This window comes from Chamaea fasciata, unplaced genomic scaffold (assembly GCF_029207755.1).
Source record: "Chamaea fasciata isolate MVZ Bird 193981 ecotype frontalis unplaced genomic scaffold, bChaFas1.0.hap1 SCAF_4, whole genome shotgun sequence".
Classification (NCBI taxonomy): Eukaryota; Metazoa; Chordata; class Aves; order Passeriformes; family Sylviidae; genus Chamaea; species Chamaea fasciata.
This window is the reverse complement of record NW_027094089.1, coordinates 2,196,472-2,215,879: the sequence shown is the minus strand read 5'-3', so window position 1 is coordinate 2,215,879 and position 19,408 is coordinate 2,196,472. Positions and strand designations below refer to the sequence as shown.

The window sequence follows — 19,408 nt, the reverse complement described above, 5'->3', positions numbered from 1 at the left end:
ACAGCATCTGAGGCATATCTCAATAAGCTATCCAGGCATGTCCTGGGCAGTTGAGGGGGCTGGTGTTTTTCCAGGCCAGCATAAATTTCTCTTCAGATAAGTGAATCAGGCTGCTGACTGCTGGAGGGAAGTGCGTGTGTTGGAGGAGTGTGTGGGCAGAGGTGTTGTACAGTGTTAGAATGGAAAAGGGGAGAAGATGGAATACATGTGTTATTCCAATCTGTAGGGAACTTGTCAGGCTAGTGAAGTATCCTGTGAAACATGTGGACCTTTTGTTAAAAATTGTTGACACTGTTCGGGACTTCAAGGAGTATCGGTTGCATAGCAAGTTTAGCTTAAATCTAAAGTGTTATGAAGGTTGAAACTTCATGTAAAAATTACAACTTTATCAGTAAATGCACTGCCACTGTATATTCAATATCTCTGCTTAAGTGTTTGACCACGTTTGTTATAATTTCTGCTTTTCTTTTTTTCCTTGTGCTTAAAACACAGTTATGTTAATCACTGAGTAAATTTTCTGTCTGGAAATCAAATGAGATTGCGATTTGTGGGGCAGTTTAGAAGAACACTTGCTTTTTTATGTGAGATACATACATCCATTTTGTACAGATTAAAATTTTGCTTAGTATTACGTACATTTTTTAAAATACCCATTGTAACAGAATGTTTTCTAATGCTTGGTGTTTTTATTAATACCTGTTAGGTGTGGTTTGTTCTCCCCATAAGGGAAAAAATGGGTATACAGTGTACTGGTTTTTTGTTTTGGTCATGCTTGGATGTGTAGGAGTCAGATGATTGTGTACACATGCATGCTGTGATTTGTTTGGGGTAAAAAGTGAAACTGAAGCATTCTTTCCGTCTGGTGTGGGAAACAGTCAGGTATGTGATAAGTCTTAACACCCAGAGGATTTCTGACTTTTAATCATTCCTCCGTGACAAAAAGGAGCAATTCCCCCAACGTTGTTACTAGTTCATCTTGGGGCTCAAGCCATGTCCTGATTTTAGACCTTGGTGTTGAACAGTTACTGTGTTTTCAGGCTGATTTGGAGCAAGTGTGGGCATAAACTCTCTTCAGCTGAAAATCACAGAGTACCTGGTAGGGACTTAATGCTGGCTGTGGGACAATGAGCAGAAAATGAAATCTGTTGGAAAAAAATTAACCCACGAGAAACACCTGAATGATCTTGACTCCATGGTATAGGGACACATGGCAGCGGGGGTTTGAAAGTCAGGTTTTTATGTCCTTGAACAGTGGCCCAGGGTGTATAACTATTGGTTGAACATCTGGAAAGTGCTGTACTGCTTTATACAGAAGTGTAGTGGAGGAGGTTATACAGAAAAGCAGTGATTGTGGTACTTCCTATGATCTGTGATATGGAGCTCCAATGATATAATTTGTTTCCTATAATCTCAAGTTTCCTTAAGCAATTGCAGTCTTTATTATTATGTAAATAGAGTTGTCTGTAATCAGTTTGGAATATACCCTCATTATAAGAAAGGCATTTTAAAGGTGTAATGAATAGGTAACTTGCTGTATAAAACATTCATATTTTGCATAAATAGCTAAAAGTAAAAGTAAATGTATTGAAAAAGCGTTAGAGGAAGGGGGATGAAACTGATTGCATGTTTCTTGGAGTAATTTAAGAACACTGAATACTGATTTAAAGCTCCTCTAAGCTTGGGGCTTTTGGATTTCTGGTTTTTTAACAAATGCAGGTGTCCAACTTAGTTTCCTGCTTCACTCCTCCCAAAGACATGGACCCTTGTCGTTTCCCTTCAAATGCAACTTTTTATTTTAGTGTATGAAGATAATTAACCCTTAGGAGGCTTTTTTTAGGATTTGTAAACACTGTAGGACTAGGACAATATATTAATTTATAATAAAAACTCTGTAATTTTTACCTAGTCTGATTTGTTTGCACTCCATTAAGCCCCCATCTCTATAGTTTTTACAAACTGGGACAGAGATCACTTTGTATGTTCGTACCAATGTTTTAGGGGAAGTACTTCACAACTCGGATGGTAAGAAGTGTCTTTTACCTGAAATTAATCTTTAAAGCTCTCTTAAGTAACCAGGTGGATGAGTTTTTCAGCTGGCCCATCACTCCATAGCTGTCAATGTCACATCAGCACTGCCTCAGGGTGCAGCTGACCTGGACTCTTGCCTGTGAGTGAGGCAGGATATCTCTGTGCAAGGAACCCTGTTTTGTGTGTGTGTGTGTTTGGATGTGCCTCTAGTTTTGGGAAGATTGCTCTTTTGGGGGGTTAAACACACCAAATGTGTTGGAGCTGAAAAGCAGGTATCTCAACCTTAGTGGTGGGACATCTGTGCTGAATTGCTGTGGAGGAAGAGAGCTGCCTTGTGTGCCATCGTGATGCAGGTATGAACTCTGCTGCTGTTGGAGTGTCTTTACTCAGTATGGGTTGAGTGCTTGCAAGATGGGAATTCTGAGAAAAGCCTGTCCAGGGAAATTAGCCAAGTCCATTGTAAATGTTTCTCTTTTTCCTGTAGTTTATAAAGTACCTCCATGTGTCTTCTACACACATCAAGATCCTCGCTTATAAAGTGCTAATACTTAGCTCACATGGGCTTCTAATGCATTTCCCAGTTTATACTAATCCAGGTTACCAACATTTACTGCTGTGTCTCTGTAACTGGTGTGGCTGGACATGCCTGGAGCTTTGTTTCTGTGCATTCACATGGACTGTTGTTTGAACAAAGATTTAAATTGGGAAGGCAGGGCAGGGTGGCACAGCTATTGCAAGATGGATGCTTTCTCCCCAAGGTACTGTAGCCCAAATGTGCTTGAGCATTTCACTTTGGAAACAAAAAATAACTTAGCCTTTAATTTTTGTGGTAATTTCTTTATTGTTCAGCAGCATGACTCTACCAGGCATCAGCAGTTTTAAGCACTAGATATATTGCACAACATATGCAATGATTAATTGGTGCTTTTAATTTCTCTTCTTGTAGGATGACTCTCAGGTTCCTCAATGTGCTGTTGAATGCTGACACATTGAATTAGTTGAATCTGCTGTATTATGTCTGATGTTTAAAAAGGCCTAAAGGAAAGTAGAGACTGGCACTTGGGTTACAGTCTTTAAAGGTAAGATATTATTTCTTTTGCCAGGGCAGAGGGAACAAGACAGACGTGGTTCGACAAGCTGTCGTAGCCCCACCTCTTGGTCTCTAATCAACCTGTTGTGGTTTAGTCCCATACAGCCACTTGCTCACTCACCCCTGAAATGGAGGAGAGAATCAGAGGAGTGAAAGTGAAAAACTTGTGCATTGAGACAAAGACAGTTTAATATGGAGAGCAAAAGCCATGCAGGGAAGCAAAGCAGACCAAGGAATTAATTCACCACTTCCCGTGAGCGGGCGGGTGTTCAGCCATCCCAGGGAAGCCAGGCCCCATAATGCATAATGGTGACTTGGGAAGACAAACATCAGCACTCCAGATGTTCCCTCTTTCTTCTTCCCTCTTCACATGCTGAGCGTGATGCCATATGGTCTGGAATAACCCTTTGGTCAGCTGAGGTCATCTGTCCTGTCCTGTTGCCTCCCAATTCCTTGTGCACCCCCAGCTTCCTTGCTGGTGGTGTGGTATGAGGAGCAAAAAAGCCTTGTCACTGTGCATGAACTCAGCAATAACTAAAATGTCCATGTGTTATCAATCCGGTTACCAGCACAAATGTAAAGCATAGCTTTTTATCAGCTATTGTGAGGAAAATTAACTCCACCCTGGTAAAAATCAGCACAAAACTACTTGAACCTACGGTCTTGTGTTGGACCCAGCTATCAGTCTTTGTTGGTTAGAAGCAAATTCACTGACTTCAGTAAGACAAAATCCATGCAATTTGAAGAAGCATTAATGAAGAAGCAATTTATTTTCTTTTCCTAAATCACTAATTCTACACTCTTAAATTCTTGTATATGTTTCCATTCACATGCCTTAGTTCTTCTATCTATGTATTAGAATTTAGTAGTTGTGGTCTTCAGTCCCTACAGAATGCCTCCACCAGGAAAAATAAGGCTATGAAGCTAAACATGACTGTAGCTAGAAAAGTGACCATTCTGCTTTGACTGGAGTTTGGTCTTTCATTAATTATCCATGTTTTCTATGCATCTTTTGGATTCATGTCGTTCATGCATTGTCAGCTGCACTTTAGTGCTGCTGGATTTTCTCAGCAGCACAGCAGACCAGCCACAGACCAGAGTGACAGAGAGTGAGTCAGTACCATGTTTATACTGTGCCCAGTGAGCAGCATGGCCTCTTACCACTGCAGAGTTGTTTTGGTGACCAGTGACTGGGTGTAAATACCCCAGCAGGACAGGGCTTTATAGATATTTCTTCCTCTTTTCTGTGCAAAGATCAGGTTAAGAGCAACAGCAAAAGGATGGTCTGAATGAAATCTCTAAGGAAGGAAACCCAGATAAGTAAAGGCTATGTAAGGCTCTTTGCTGCTGACTCCTGAATTGCCTCAGGTTAGACAACTGCTGTTTAAGGTGGCAGCTGAATCCTGTTTTTATTTACACTTAGAGTGTCGCTGCCTGCCCACCTTATTACATGCACTGCAATGTGCTGCAGAGTTAGATGAGAGGTAAGACACACCTAAAACTGAACTTCTCTTTTGAAGAGGAAGGATTTAGTCTCTTGACAACTGTGATTACCTATGATGGCTAATTGCTTTTCTTTTGCTGCTCTTGCAGCTTTAATCAGAGCACAAACAAGCGGTGGGGACAGTTTGTTTGGCTTTTGAGTGTGGAGTAAATCTGGGACTTACAGATGTGGACTTGAATTGCTGCCAGCTTATGGGGCAGGTAAAGGGCTCCTGACTCTTGTGACTCCAAAGATATGAAGACGCTAGTTTTCCTCACATTTTGAAGCTCAGTAGGTGTGGAAAAGCGGATCTCCTGCCATGTGTCATTACTCGATGACCTTGCCATTTACATGGATAGGAGATGTGTGTACAGCTGGAAACACCCAGACTGACTCTCTCGGGCTCTGTTGTGTAAAAGCAGTTCAGAAAGGGGACAGAAGGTTCTGACATAGACATGCTGCCATGATTGGGAAGCCTGTGTGCCCTTCCTCTGCAGGCCTCCCTCCAGCAGCACATTTTGGATTGGCCCTGAGCCCTTCCTCATAGAGCAGTGTCTCTTCCTCCTTGCAGGATGCTGCTCTTCGCTTGGGTGTACCTGGGCTCTTGCTCTTCTGGAGATTATTCATTTGTACATGGAATTTATCTTTTCTAGTGGCAAAGAAGTGTTTTGGTACAGAAGGAGAAATGCTTGGAACAGGCAAAATAAGGAAACTCACTGTTGCTGTGACTAGGTTGGTTGCAGTTCCTGTGTGGCCGTGTGCTGCAGACGTGTCCTGGCTGTCGAAGTGGACACCCTCAGCCAAGCAATGGGTTTCCAAGTGAAGGAAATGTGCATATATGCCCAGAGGGGCTCTCAGGTTGCCTTTGCAGATACCCAGACCTGCCAAAGCACTGCAGCAGGTGCCAGTGACATAGTGCAGTCACAACCTGTGTGTCCAGTGGGGTGCAGTGGGTGGCCCTGTGAGGTACAGGGTGGGAACTGAGGACAAAGGGCATGCAGAGAGAGAGGAATAGTATGATTGCAGAAAGGGTGGAAAATCCAGAGCAGACTTGTATCTGCTCTCAGGGAGCTGATAAATAGGGGTGATTGCTGACTGCATCAGAAGGCGCAGGAGCACCAGGTACAGTCACCGAGAAGTGGACAGTGTCAGCTCTTGTCACCAGGCTGTGGATATGGAGAGGAGCAGAGGATGAAGATATTTCCTTTTCAGGTGCTCTGAATTTAGATACCCTCCAAGTTATATCCATGCATCCATGTATATGTATCTTTACTTGTCCCTACAAGGAGTGGCATGGTGAGCTGCCCAGTTATATCAATAGTGCTGGGCAGGTACACAGGGCAGGGGAGTACAGGCATTACTGGCAACAGCCATCAGCACAGAGATGTGCCACCAATTAAATGCCAGCACACGAGGTAGGGTTACTAATTTAGCAAGTTTCGGGGAGAAGTGGGCTTAATTTCTCTCCGCAGAACACAGTATTTGAAAACCGGGCACGGTGTGATGACGTGTAACACAACATTTCATTGTGCTCAAGGCATTTTGCCTTTGTACAGATACTGATACCTTGAAATCCTAATGAACACCTCACTGAGGTGCAAAATGCACTTTGCCTGTGCATTACAAAGCCAGCATCTCACTGGTGTAATACACTCCATGGGGAAGGCCCAAGAGCATTCTGTCTATTTCTGAACTTCACTGAATATGATCCCTGTGCAGATCACTAAAGCACTGCACTTCTGATAGGATCACAGACTTTGGCAAGGTGAGATGAGCAACAGACTTATTAAAATTAATTTCCATTTATAAAAGCATGATTGCTTAATTTGGATTGCCTGGGGTTTCTCAAAGCTGTGTCCTGTAGCCTTGATTTAACTTTGATATGATGTGAAAAAAAGGGTTTACTGCAATATCATCAGACTCAAAACACCATTTTCACTTTTCAAAGCAGAAACTCAGCGTATTTAAAAGGGAAAAAATCCAAAACAACAACCAACCTTATGAAGAAAGTCTTGCACTTCTGGCAGATTAAAATACAGACTGGTTGAAATACAAATGCTCAACAATCACCTTGCTTAGCTGATTCTTAAGCTGTAGTTTTTTTATGCTTCTGTTTATCTTGAAAAATCTGGCCTTTGTGAGTTTTCTGTGCTTGCTGGAGCAGTTAAGTTGGAGTTTCACACATTGATTAGTTGGCTTCAGAGGTCCCTGATAATACTTCCATGTGCAAGGGAGATCTGATTTTTTGCGAAAATACATGTATTGTAAAAGAGTTGATTTTCTTCTCTCAACACCTGCCAAATTAAATACAGTCACTTTATTTGACCAGGTATTTCCACTTGACTAACTTAAAACAGTTGTGGCTTAAGCTCTGGTTCTTTCATCCTTCCTCCCCTTATTTGTGGTTGTGCTTAAATACGCCACAAGGCCATCAAGCTGCCCAGCCGTGCTGTGTTACAGCTTCCACCTTCCCACATGGTACAGAAGGATTTATTTCTGTGTCACCTTGTCATGTCGCTTTGCCAGAGAGGCCTGGAGGGTCCTGCCTGGAGCGGTGCTCTGGGTATGAAGAGGTGGTCACAGCGTGGAGCCAGTTTCTGAAGGGAATCCAGCTGTGCAGCCTGACTGTGAAAGAAACAGCAGTAGAAGTCTGAAGTGTGACCCAAACCTAGCTCCTGGTGGTGCTGCCATCCGTCCATCCATATTGGTGTCCAATATGCAGGAATCCAGGTAGAACTGCTGGATGTGCAGATCTTTTGCCTTGTGTCCCAGAGCCCCTCACTTTTTGCGCACAGTTCCTTCACTTATGAAGTGAAACCCATTGCTTGGCTGAGGGTGTCCACTTCTACAGCCAGGACACGTCTGCAGCACGTGGCCACACAGGAACTGCAACCAGCCTAGTCACAGCAACAGTGAGTTTCCTTATTTTGCCTGTTCCAAGCATTTCTCCTTCTGTACCAAAACACTTCTTTGCCACTAGAAAAGATAAATTCCATGCTCAAATGCTTTTCCTGGTAGAAGAGTAATCTCCAGAAGAGCAAGAGCCCAGGTACACCCAAGCGAAGAGCAGCATCCTGCAAGGAGGAAGAGACACTGCTCTATGAGGAAGGGCTCAGGGCCAATCCAAAATGCGCTGCTGGAGGGAGGCCTGCAGAGGAAGGGCACACAGGCTTCCCAATCATGGCAGCATGTCTATGTCAGAACCTTCTGTCCCCTTTCTGAACTGCTTTTACACAACAGAGCCCGAGAGAGTCAGTCTGGGTGTTTCCAGCTGTACACACATCTCCTATCCATGTAAATGGCAAGGTCATCGAGTAATGACACATGGCAGGAGATCCGCTTTTCCACACCTACTGAGCTTCAAAATGTGAGGAAAACCAGCTGGTGTCCCCATGTCTTTGGAATCTCCAAGGTCCATGATGGTTTCTTGCCTTTCTGGCATTCAGGTGCTGGGACCACTGTGGATGGGAGTGGTGCTACCAAGAGCAACCAACTACTGTCATACTGATGTCATTCATTTTGGTGAATTTGGTCTGTGGAAGGGACCCCACCCCTCACTTTTTTACTGGCACAATAAGTGCTGCTGACCTATTATAATTTCAGTACAGTAACTACTTCTTTATATTGATGAAAGGGTTGTGTGCTTTACTGATTTTTATGGCTTGTGAAGGATCAGGAAAAAGAAAAGTCTAATAATCTTTAGAACAAGCTAAACATAAAAATAATCCCACTTAAACATCTTTGGGTTTTAGTTCTTTTGCCGTCAGAACCTGACACCAATTCAGCAACTCTCAGGGTTTTGTGAGAATGACAATCAGTTTCAAATATAGAAAGTAAATATTCTTGTTTCATGTTTTAATATTAACAAGTTCAGGGTTATGAGTTGTTACCTATATATTTTTAATTTCCTCTTTTGCTGTTTCTCTGCAGCCTTCTCTTGTGTAAGGCACAACAGTAACTCATCTTTCTTTCTGCTAAATTGTACTTCTAGTTTTTCAAAGGAGACGCTTTGTCCACTAGGAACTGTGTCTCAGCATGCTAATAAAACTCACTTTATGCCTTTAAAATGTTTATTCAAAGTGGCCTGGCTGGCTCACAGTAGCTGTGTGGGTGGACTGTCCTTGGATTTTGTCAACTTAATTTAGTACTGCACAATACCCAGTGATGGAAAACAGCTATAAATTGTCTGTGCGCGGCCATGCATTATTGATAAAGGGTAGAGTAAGCTCTACAATTTCTTTATTTGATGTTGTTAGTGCAACAACTGGCTGATTTGTTAAGACGTTTTCCCCTCCTACTGGCAGTAAAATATCTCTTCATTTTAAACTCTGAGTTTTTTGAATTTTGATTTGAATGGGGTTGAAAATTTCCTTTGTCTCCAGTGTTAACTAAATGTAATGGAAATATTTTCACAGAGTAGAAACAAACTTAAGTTCAGGGGGAGCTAAGCAAACGTTAAGTTTGACTCTATGCTGAAGACAGGACTTTCCTAATTATCTCAGATATTTAGAAATAGAAAATGAAACATGAAGTCTCACAGTACATTTAGAAGAAAAAACGTTTTAATATACTTCATTTGGCACATGCTTAGAGAAAATGCTTTACAGTGAGTTCAGTGTGCTTTGTAATTTCAGTGTTCCTTCAAAGTTTATGAAAAAATCTCAAGCCTTAAATCTGTCACGCCTTTTTTCCTGTTGACACTTATGATGAGTAGAGACTCTACTGAATATAATTTGCATATAAAACTGTGCTGTAAACTAAACAGTTCTTTCCCTCTAGTTGAATGAAGGTAGAATGAACTGCTGAAAACTGGAAATTAATAAATATGTAAGTAAAAAAATAACTTGCCAGCAAAACTACAAGGGGCTTAGTCCTCCCAACAGATGTCCAGCACTGAAAACTTCTTTTAAAGCTATAATTTTTGGAATGGTAACTTCCCAGAGGTTGTTATTGTAATACAGCTAAGGGAATGTACAATTTGTGCCAAGGAAATATTGTATTAGAATTATGCAATTTCATTTCCCCCGTTTATGTTTGTAGATACATATCCTTTCATAGAAGCATTCTAGACCCCTATAGAGTTTTTTTTCCTTTCTTTGTAAAAAGTTATCAGATAGGGAATTCACAAGTTGTACTGGTGTTTATAATGGTTTCTTTTATTCCACGGGGAATTGGTGTGTATTAGTTTAACTTTCCATATTTTTGCAGTCTTTTAAGGTTAGAAGCCATTAAGTAATGAAGTAATTAAACTGGTTGTGATGTTGCTGTCAGAAGGCAGGAAAAAACATTGGCAAAAAGACTAACATGACTGACAGAGGCTTGCTAGAGATTTACATTGAGAATGACTCATTCTTCAAAACTTTTTCATTTTCTGATGGAAATTGTGGAGTAAATCAAATACAGTGGTTATGAGTGATTAAAATGCAAAACTTATGAATTCTTACTGGCTTTGTAAATCTGACTCCTTTACTGTTAATATAAAATCATTTATCTTGAAGCATTCTTAAGGCTGTGAATAGTTAAATGAAAGCTTCATCTCTTGAAGAAGGTTATTTTGATATTCAACGTCATTAATTTTGTGGTTTGCTTAGAAAGCTGTCATGGAAGAGGCACAGGAGATTTTTTCCATAGGTCATCTGGTAGATCTGTGGTAATTCACTTGTTAAGTCAAAGTGGCAAATGTTGCTATAGTTTAAATACTTAGACAATTCAGATATTACACAGTAATCTAAAAATTCTGTGCTGATTGAAGAGGATACCTTTTGTTTGATCCTACAGGAAATACAAACAGTGGATATTGACTTGCCTGTGATTTTGGTTTTGGAGCAACTGTGCAGCTGTATATTTTTAGAGAAGGGCAGGCTTCAGCCATGTTACTACAATTCTGTTTAGATAGTTTGGTAGTATGAGTGTGTGTGTGTGTAATTTCTTCTGGAAACAAGTATACTTTGGGAGTGAAATACAGTTTTGAAAATCCTTTGTTCCTGTTGTCTTTTGAAAGAGCATCTTTCACTGGCACTGTTAGAAGCTGCTGTAATGAAAAACTGTAAGATGAGGAAATACTCCAGAGTACAATGGGGTTGGATTCTCCTCCACATCTGCACACTCTTCAGGCAGTGCATGGATGGTGTTTTTCAGACCTCTTATTTACCCCCCTGGAAGTCAATCAGCAGTCTGACAAACACAAAAGAGCTTTAATGCAATTTGACTTTATTTTCTTCATGCTAACAAAATATGCCTTGGTCCAGAAAGGTTGAGTGACTTTTGGAAAGTTACCTAGATTAGAAATGTACTGTGCAGGTGACCTGAGTGATGCTTGCTGCCATCCAAAATTCTTGCCCCTTGGGAGGGTCACTGTGGAGGAAGGTGGGATGGATGAGGTGGTAAAAGATCAGCTTCACATGACTGATCTCTGCAGCCCATGCTCAAAATACAGGGACAGCTACAGATGTTGCAAGAATGGCATGATGCAAAAAGACCTGAAAGTAATTCGTTAAAAAGCAAGTAAATAAAATATAAAAAGCTTAGTTTTTCTAAGGGAAACCAGAGACTTTTCCTAGCAGTCAGTATGAAAAAGTGGTAGGGGAAAAGAGAGGCAGGTGAATTGTGAAGAGAAGTTATCGGAAAACCTTCTCTAACTTTTAAGATGGTATTTCCCATTCCTTTTCAAATGCATTGAAAGAGAATTTTAATTTTTTTTCCTTTCCATTATAGGAATTGGAGGGGCGGGGTGGAAATCCGTTGATTATTTTTGGAAGGCCCTGCCTAAAATATTTTATTTTTAAAAGCATAAGGCAGGAGAGTAAAACACGTGTTGCTGCATCCATCCCCACCCAGGAGTAACGCCAAGTGCTTTATCTCTGACAAGTTGCAGTATGCCGTACTATAGGGGAAAGAAAACTGCTTTTCCTTCTCTTGATACAAAAAAAAAAAAAGTAAAAAAAAAAAGTATTAAGCTTGTTTGGGTGGGACAAACTTCAGGGACCTCTTCCAGGTTTGATTTTTAGTACAAAACCTATGTTGGTTCTAACACAGGTGCCATTACCTTAACCAGCCAGGCTGCAGTGCACACTTGTTCTGTGAATCACAGAGACATCATTGTGGACAAAATATTTTCTCCTTTTTGTTGTTACACTATATTGTCCTCCAATAATTTGAAAAAGTGATGGGGAATACACTGAATTACCCCTGATTCTGTCAAATTACTGTGTCAACATCATGGTTACCTGCTCTCAGAGGTTCTGCACTGGCTGAAACTGATTCTTACTGAATTTGCAGAGAACTTTCAGCTGCAAAAGTAATGAATTCTCTGCAAAACATGCTTTAAGTAGAACTATGTCCTTGTCTAATGTCTGTAACCCCGATAACTAATCATGTTTTGTCCTTCTAGAAGACTCTGTTAATGATCTTTCCACAGTGAACTTGATGAGACCTTCATTGCAAAATGCAGAGCACTTTTTAACCCTTCTTCTCCCAACAACCACGTTGACTGGCAACGTTCATGCAGTTTCCATGCAATGTGGTGGTCAAGGCATGTTACTCCTCTGCAACGTGTACAGAACACAGAGCTGCAGGTTGCTCTCACGTTTTCCTCCTGTTCCCCTTCCCTCCTCTCTTTTGTGCTACTCTTAATGAGGTGCTAGGGGATGGCAGCACAGATTTTCCCAGCGTACATCAAAGCAAACACATCTAAGCTGGATGCAGTATAAACAAAACACGGTTAGATATGGCAGGAGAATTGCTAGGTAGGGAAAAACTGAGTTATGTTGCTTGGGAAAATGATTGCACCTCTGGTTAATTACAAAATAATTGAATGAGCAGTTATGTGTTGCCTCACTGCAAGCTTAAAGTACCTGAAACATGATCTGTTTTTTTAGTGCTGAAATTTGCCAAAAGATAGAAAATTGAGTGAATAAGATTTGGATCCAGCGTGATCCTGAACTGTACTTCAAGGTTCCTTACCCTTCCTCCTTCTGGTTTAACCTGGGTTATTCTTGTGCACCTGGAAAACTGAGGTATAAAAATGCAGTTTTGTTTCTGTTGTTTTATTTGTTTTGTGCTAGACAAACTGCACTCCTGAAATCTTTCTGTAGGGTGCCTGTAGCAAGGGTAATGCTGGCATGTGAGGTTTCAAGATACAGAATAGGCTGAAGAACTCCCTTTTAAAGGTACACCATGAATGACCAGGCTTAATGTGTCTTATATCCAAGGAATATTCCCCCCAAAAAGTTTTGAGGTATGTACCACTTTAAGGATCCTGTGGTTTACTTTGGAGTGAAGTCACAAGTTATTTCAGGTTTTATTCCATGTTCTTCTGTTTTCCTTGCCTTGGCCTTGAATGTTTTGGCATTTTTTGTTGCCTTGCCTCCACAGCAGCCTCAGCAGAGGTACAACAGCAACTATAAATTATCTTCCATTATAAAGAAGGGTGGAAGGTAAAGATACACATTGTTGCTTCCCAAAGATCAGAATGAAGTTTCACGCGCTAACAATGTCATCAACATGCAAGACAAATCTGGGTACAGGCACTTAGGAGTTATTTTAGCTGGATGTAGTTGGCAGTCCCTGGGATGTAAAAGAAAAAATTGTCACTGAGGTTTTTTTAAAGACTAATAGTTACTATGTTGAAATATTCATCAAAAACCTTAAATCCCTGATAAGTAAACCTGACAAGTAATGTTGCATTGATTTTTCTGAACCAAATTTTAAACTTAGCATAACTTAAAAAGGGTTGGTGAAAAATATGTTTTCCATTCCATTGCTGGAATGTGTCCATGATTCCCAAAGGGCAAAAGAGTTCCTGTGCCAAATTCAACAGAGTAGCAAGAGATCTTATTTTAGGTCTGTCCTCACTGAAGGATCGATTATGGCTTGTTCTGGCCAAATTAGAAACTGTAGGAAAGAGGAAGGTGTTTTTTTTTTAGGTTACACCTCATTTGTGAGAAATGCTACCACCCTAAACTTGTCTTGCTGTCATATCACTTTAGGTTAATGGCTCCCTTCATTCTGCTTCAAATTCTAGCTCCTTCTGCTTTAAAAACAATAATTAAAATAAGGCATATTTCAGAAAGAATAACGATGTCTTAAAGAGACAGAGAATCCAGGTGACTGCCTTTCAAAGTCAATAATTGATGGCTGTTCAATTCAGGGAGGAGTTTGGCTTGGTTAATGTAACTTTACAGAAGTATGCATCTCATTATTTTATGTGTCTGTATTCATTTAACTTTGGGCTGTGTATTTCACCTGTAACATTCCTTTCAGTCGTGACTGAGAGCAGACTAAGCAGGTAGTCACAGGTTTAAATGCACTAGTGTGCCTTGGTCGAGGATGCTTAGCTGGGCTTCTCTTTTAATTGAAAATGCGTAGAAGTAAGAATCAGTAATATATTTAAAATGGATATCTCCTTTTGTACAACACAAACCGATTTTTCTTTGTGTTAAAAAGAAGGGGGGCTGCTCGGGCATCGTGTCCTTTGTGAGGTGTCTGAAACAATTTATCATCTATCAGTTGCCAATGAGTAATTGTTCGAACTGTATTGGAAACAGATTTTCTTTTAGATGCCTAGGAAAAAAACAGCTCAGAAGTTCAAGGAATTTTGAAGGCAAATGTGCCTTAAAAAACCAGGAGTGTACACTGGCAGTGAACTGGTCTGAAGGAGTTGAGAGAGAAGATGATTCACTCTGCAGCCACGACCACCTCTTCTGTATTAGGTTTGGTCCTCAGAAGAAGAGTCATCTACTTTAGCTCATGCTAGCTCAGCATTAGCTGTGGTACTAGCTGCCTTTACAGTCTTTTTTGAACAAATGTTTTTTGAACACTTGCTTTTTGATGTAAATTATGTAAAGATTTCTACATGAGCTTTAGAGATGAGCAACTTTTTAAATTTCTAGACTGCAAATGCATTGAGCAACAAAAGCTCTAATCCCAGATTCGGAAAGCAATTATTTCAATTGTAAAGAGCTTCAGAGGTTGACTTTCATGCTTCCTCTTGTGTAGGTGATTAAGAGTTGCCTAACACAGTACTACAGAATTTTCTGTTGTTGGGTTGGGCACTTCTGAAAAGGCTGAGAGTGATGAACAGATGATTCGTTTAAGTCAGATATGAGCTGACCACAGCAGTTGTTACCCAGAGAATTCTACCCTGAGCCTTGGTCTCCAAATGCATGTGCCCTTCTTGCAGAAGGATTAATAATGCAGATAGGAGCACACAGTGGGACCATGTGAGAGTCTGGAAGAAGGGGATAGGAAGGATGTGTAGGAAATAATAGGACTTAAGAGAGGACCACAAGCCCAAATACAGTTCCACTTGGAAAGTCTTTTGATGCAGTGTAAAGCTGGTAATGGTGTATGGATCATAGTGGGAAACCAGTCTGCTGGGAAACTTGGATATGTGCATTACTTGAGATGGAAGACTAAACACACAAAATATCTCAGAACTAGGCTGTAAGGAGGCCAAGAAGAAAGAGATGGAGGGTCTGAAAGTTAACATCCTTCACAGCATTTCAATCCAAATTAACAGATTATGACCTATTTCATGTGTGCAGAAAACGATGCTATGGAAAACCAGTGCCCATGGAGGAGACAGAGGAGTCTGCAGCTTTATTTGAATAAAGGGAGAAAGTCCACAGGGGCATACAGTGGGATTTCTCTCTTGGGGTTTTGGAGGGTGCAGCCTCCTTTCATCCCAAACTCCCGGCCGCACATTTCCCTCTTCATTTCCCCATTGGCTGAGGTACTAGGAAGGTACAGCCTTCCCAAACCACCTACCCCATTTGCCCCCTTGAACCTGTCCTTTTACCCCCAGGTTCAGAAGCTCAGGCTATCTGGGTCCCGGATCAGACTTTGTGTGGACCCATTTGTCTGTTACCCTAAAGTTCAGGAGCCAGACTGTCTGAGTTGTGTAACAAACTTGCAACTTGAGGTTGAGAGAGACATTAAGAGCCATATCAAAGATATTACCGCCCATTCTTTCTGAAGACCTTCTAATTGTTTGTAAAGATGTGGCACACATATTTCCTATCACATGCTTATCTCCCTTTCTATTGTTTTTTTTTTAATGTTGAAAAACCACAGTCAGAAATAGTTCCCAGAGGTAAAAGTATCATTCTGTGTCTCAGAAATGACTGCTAGCCTTGCTCCTAGTTCCTGATAAAGGTTCCTTTTGCGGGGATTTTCCCTGCCTTTTACTTGGTAGAACAATTTTCAGATAAGCCTGGATTGATATTCTACTGAGGTAGATGGAGTACATTGTAAGTTTTTGGGTTTTTAAAGAAATGTAAAGTGTGTCAAAACAGAGGTGATACTGTCCTTTGTATGAATTTTTATTAGTGACTAAGATGACTCCTCAAGGAAAAAAGGAACAACTGTCTCTCATCAGGCCAGGGAAGAATAGAAAAAAAGAAAAAAGGTGTTTAAAATTATGAAAGCTGTTCAGTTTTGTCACTAGTTTGTACTCCCAAACATAAGTTGTGAGAGTTTCTGTTTAGTAATGATGTGGTTAAAACTAGTTTATAGTTGGAAATGTGTTGATATTCAGTTAATCTGTATGGCCTACAGGTGTTTTTGTTTGTAAACCTCAAAAAATACTATGGTGGCACTAAAGGAATGAATTACTGGAAAAGCAAAACAAGCTTCAGTAAGAACACAAGAACTTTGCAGAAGACTTTATTTGTTGTTTTGCTGCAGATGGGTCCTCCCTTACCATGAGAGAAAAGGGAAAGTAAAAGAATTTTTTTGTGTTCTGTAATATTTTTCTTTTGTTTTCCCTGTATACTCTATAATCTGTCTTCTTTGTGTTTTCTCCACTGAGTGCTTTAGAACAGCATTCTGATTTAATAATTGTATTTTATCATTAATATTGCTGCAGCATGTTATTTTGCCAGTGTTCCCACTGAGAAGCAGTGGTGTGAAGTGGAATAAATAAGTCCAGGGAACTCCCTGTACTAATGTTCTCTCCCTCTTAGTACCTTGCACCACAAAACACATGCAGGAAAGGAAGAGATGCAGACTTTGGGCAATCTTCTGGCATTTAGTAGATTTTTCCCAAAATTGTTAATGTTTGGAGTTGTCCTCCTGCATTGTTATGCTGAGGTTTGCTGAGCTTCTTCAGCCCTGTGTGCTGCAGAGACAGGGCAGCACTGATCTTGGAGAACAGCCCTGGTTGTGAGCTTTTCAATAAATAAGGGGGGTGAGTGACCTCAGCAGATGGTCAGTGATCACAGTTCTTGCAAGGCTGTTTGTGTTCTTGAGCTTTTCAATGAGACCTAGCAGTTGTATATCCTCCCCTACTGACAACCTCATAGTTACTGGACTTAAACCTCAGCACTGGACTTAAAAACCAGAGTGGCCTTGCTTTCCCCTGCAAATATTTAGCATATGTTTTAGAATAATATTTCTGGACTGAGTAGGTATCACTCTTTATTGAGTGCAGGAAGTACATATTTGTATTGTAGTTTGTATTTGTATTGTATTGTAGTATAGTGGTTTTGGAAGGCACAAATTGGGCTGGACAGATGTCACAGGAGGACAGGAATACTAGAAAAGATTTTTCTTTAGTGAAAATGGAAAAAGAATGTATGTGTGTGAGTTCTGCATACTGCAGACTGTCTTCCAGCAGGTTCTTTAGCTGGAGAGGTTTCCTAGTTTGATTCAAGGTAGGACAGTTCTGCCCTGGAAAGACAGGGAGAGCAAGATAAATGCACAGTTTGGAAAGTGAGCAATGCTAATTCAGCATGCTGCTCAGAAAACTAACCTGACAAAAGAAAGATTTCTACCATATTAGTGAAATTAATCAATTGAGCAAGATTTGTAGGGAGAACCGGGGTAATGAACAGGACAGAACATCATGACAGTGCTAATTTACCTTAATTGTTTTCTGTTTTGATGCCCAGTGTTAGGATTTTTTTTCTTCACACAGAGGAATCCAGGGACATATTGAGTGCTGGGTTTCAGTGTGCAATTGCAAAAGTCCGTTTGATTCTTAAGCAATGAAGAGTGAAATGTAAAATTCTCAGTTTCATTTCAGGAGACAGTAGCTGTTAATGCTTCAGTCCATAAAAATAATCTCTTACAGAAATGGCTTTCAGGCATGTCAGAGATCATGGGTACAGTCTCTTGTTCATTTACTATAACCAATAAGAGCTGTTATTCACCAAACTACTGATAATCTTGGGCACCTGTGATCTTCTTTCCTTCTGTGTGATCAGGAAAATTTAGAATATCTGCACAGGCTTTTCAGGCATCTCTATCTGCGATACTGACAGCCATGAATATATCCATATTCTGATTGATTTCCCTCTTGTTTTGGGAAGCAAGAGATCTAGTGATCTAACACAAGCAAGAGATTTTGCAAGTGATCTAACACACTGCATATAAAAAGTGTATATTTAGGAACAAAATCAACTTCTTTGCAGGAAACTATTGGTGTGCCTTTGTCACTTAGTCTGTGTGAGTCTGTTTTTCAAAATGGTACATTGTTGTGGAATTCAGGGGATTTTGAGGTGTAACTGTTCCCAAAGTCACGAACCCAGTAACAGCTCTTTAGGAGCAGAGTGCTATCCTGTGTGTTCTCTATAAAGATGATTTCTTGGAATTGCACTCGGGGCAGATGTGGCAGGCAGTGTCCATTAGGTGGCTCTCGGTTATGGAAAATACATTTTCAATTACATACAGGCTAATTTTAAAGGCATTAGCTGTGTTTGTGTCCTGTCAGGCAATTAGAACCAATCAAGAGGCCATAAATTCTGACCTTCTCAGAAGCTGGTGAGTTTTGGTACCCTGAATAGGTCTGCAAATACTGCCCTGGCTGCTTACTTCTGTTGTTGTAAAATGTTCTGTGTAGCAGGCTCTACAAGTGAGATAAGAGGGAGGAAACATTATTGTCTGTTACGAGGTACTGCAAAATGATTATGCAGTTTCATTATGAAAAATATCCTTTTCATTAGAAACTGAAAAGGTAACAAAAGCTCTTTATGACTCCCTCTCAAGCAGAGCAAGCCTGCTGCAATATTCTGTTGCTGCCTTCTTGTTTGTTCTTTAAACTAAAATCTGGTGTAAAAATGAGGGAGCAGGTGATACTCACACCTACGAATGTGTGGACTTGCTGGAAGAACCACTTAGTGGGCTAATCTGCCCCATTTCATTCTTTGGGCAATTAATCCTGGAAAATAAGAATTGCAGTTCAAAAATGTCAGAATTACCACAGGGACAGATACATGGTTTATGCCTGATGGCTAGAGTGATTTTTGTGTGCTGTTCTCCATGCAAAGGGGACATTGATGAAACTGCCTGTCACAGCACTGTGGGTACTGCCACAGGGTATTGCTTTGAAGATTTGTGAGAGAAGGCAGGTAAAATAATGCCTGTATGTGACAGTCCTCTGCTTCCTGAGGCTGCAGCAATACAGCACAGCCACGGACTTTATTTCTTCATCTTCCAGACCCCTCCACGGTTTGGATATCTGTGCAAGCGCAGGGAGAAGCCTTGGAAGCATTGACTTGCCTTGACCCTGAACTGCAAGCAGGACAAACAGACTTTGGGGGGGGACAGTGGGGGACAGACAGAGCACAAATTTCCTGTTGGCTCCTTGCTGTCGTCTTAAAGAGTAGGCACAAGGCAGAGGAGGGGTGGCAGATCTGAAGGTTCATCTACCTGATTAGCAGATGAAAGGCACCCAGGGGGCCACCAGATTCAGGCAGAGTGACTAGAAGACTGGAAAGGGCTGGAAAGACTTCTCCTTTCCACAGCCAGCGAGGTGAGATGAGGTGTGTGCAGGACTCTGGAGTTACAGACTGCTGCTGACTGTCTGC

The 19,408-nt window shown here is 40.9% G+C and overlaps 1 protein-coding gene across 3 annotated transcripts in view; it reads left to right on the top strand.

The window, feature by feature from the left end:
* KANK1 (KN motif and ankyrin repeat domains 1) overlaps positions 1 to 19,408 on the top strand; it is a 130,219-nt gene that overhangs the window by 29,114 nt on the left and 81,697 nt on the right. For all 3 annotated transcript variants that reach the window (XM_066180709.1, XM_066180710.1, XM_066180708.1), the window contains exon 2: positions 2,975 to 3,107. The gene's annotated coding sequence lies outside the window, so the exon portion shown is untranslated. The remainder of the gene's footprint in view (positions 1 to 2,974; positions 3,108 to 19,408) is intronic.